The sequence below is a fragment of the Dermacentor andersoni genome, chromosome 5 (assembly GCF_023375885.2).
Source record: "Dermacentor andersoni chromosome 5, qqDerAnde1_hic_scaffold, whole genome shotgun sequence".
NCBI classification, from domain to species: Eukaryota; Metazoa; Arthropoda; class Arachnida; order Ixodida; family Ixodidae; genus Dermacentor; species Dermacentor andersoni.
The window spans coordinates 123,236,488-123,238,516 of record NC_092818.1 but is presented as its reverse complement, the minus strand read 5'-3'; positions in this window follow the sequence as shown (position 1 = coordinate 123,238,516).

Genomic DNA, 2,029 nt, shown 5'->3' with positions numbered 1-2,029 from the left:
TGCAGCTTAAGGTCGAAGTTTGCGTAGAAGCTCATTAGTGGAACGAATCCTTCTTATTAGTGCGATCGTACCGGCACGACAAGGCACGTGCGCTTTACTTCGTGTGCTTTTCGCCACAGGGAATGAAGGAAAAATATACAACTCACACCATCTCGGGGTAAAAAAACAGAAATTAAATAGCGCAGCACGACTAAGGTGAGAAGGAGCACTTGCCCCAGCAGTGCCTGTCAACTTTAATGTGGAATGGGACAGTCGCAAATTAAGAATTGCCTAGCATGTACAGTGTTGCAATGTGGCTGCTGGAGTTTTTATTTCCCAATGCTCCCACAACTGCCTCCTCTGCCGGCAAATTCACGACTTACACTTAGACTGCATAGTTTTGTGCCAGTACTGCGATTTCCTTTTTCAACACTTTTGCGGCGCTCAGAATGCGATCCGACGTCGATGCCCACGCCCCTGGCGGCCTTGCGCAAACTAGCAGTGTCAGTCGCGAGGCGGCGGTTCCCCCTCATCGATTCCAAAATGCGCTCTCTCATTCTCCGCAACAGCCCGGCATCGTGAGGGAGACGGCTCGCCAGAACCACCGGCACAACGCCCCCCGCCGCTCACTGGCACAGAGCATCCCCGCCAGATATCTGGCGACTACGCGTTCCGGGTCTCGGCCTCTCGCGCGCGGCGTTGTCCGAAGCACTGGAATGGGTCGTTCTGCTTGCGATTCTTTGGGCGCTAGACATCCACGGTTCTTCGCTGGATGCGTGTGTTACATTTGTTTCGGAAGTTCTACGCCTGCCGCGCATTCTCTGGCCACGCCCGAGGAGAAAGCGACTGACTGGTCACCAATGTCAGGGTAGGCGACCTCCTGACACGTCTACCTCATCCGTCAATGTTTATTTTCTGGGTACAAGAAGATAGCTTTGTCTTTCACGTGAACTAAATTTCACGTGCCAATAAAAATTAGTGTGTGTTTCGAAAAGTAAACTTTGTTTCCCTTTCAGTTGCAGATTGATTTCAGCTTGCGCCCGGACCCTGCTTCTCCAGTTTAGCTGATTTGTTGGGGCGTTTAGCCTTGCGCTGACTCCCGAATTCGATAGTCATTAAAATTAAGTTTATTTCCTTTCTCGCAAATTATAACATACAACGGAGCAAAACGTTTGCGTTCCGATGCTGCTTTTTTCTTGTGAACCTTCACAATAGAGATTTGGTTCATCATTCTTATTCATTTATTTTTACTACGCTGAATCACACCGATGTTCGGATTACTAGATAAGGGGAGAATCAACTATTTAGACAACACAATCCTGTCATGACAGCAGGGTAGGTTGGTTCTTGTGCTTCTTTGTTGGTGCCTGCGCATGGATAGGGCTGATGTGGCTTGTCGACAGGGTTGGAACTGTGTCTTATTTTTGGCTTGTATCTAGGGGTGATGTCTTCGTTTACGGAAGAAAGCACCTGACAGCGACGCACGTAACGCCGGTAGGCAAGTCTACTTCCGGACATAGGTATCTCACCACGGGCTCCTAAGTTCACTAATCCAGTGCTGTGGCCTCGCCTTGTGTCGAAGATTCTCCGTATTCAAGAGGCCCAGCCATGCAGCTCACCACCGGCTTCTTCCCGACTTCCTGGTACTGTATGTTAACACGCGTACATAGTTTATGCGCGTATCAATATATCAATAAGTTATGCGGACTACAAATAAATGTTTTCTTCTGAGATTGTTCATGTGCCTCATTTCTGTAACCACTATTACGACCTAATTGATGCACTCGTTCCTTCGCATTCAAGGAACCCACCCCCTATGAAGAACTGAGCAGCAAAGCTTCGCATACTAGCGCGCGATGCCACACGATCCATGTGGAACACGCCAGCTTTCCGACATACTCGACTGCACTGCCTGCACTGCGCATTCCATCTGGAATATCCCGAATCGAGACAACTGTTCTCTGCCGACTATGGCTAGGAGTGTCTGTCACGAATGAATTTGCTTGCCGCATCGGAATGACAGACAGTGCTAGCTACCTGTGACAGTTGC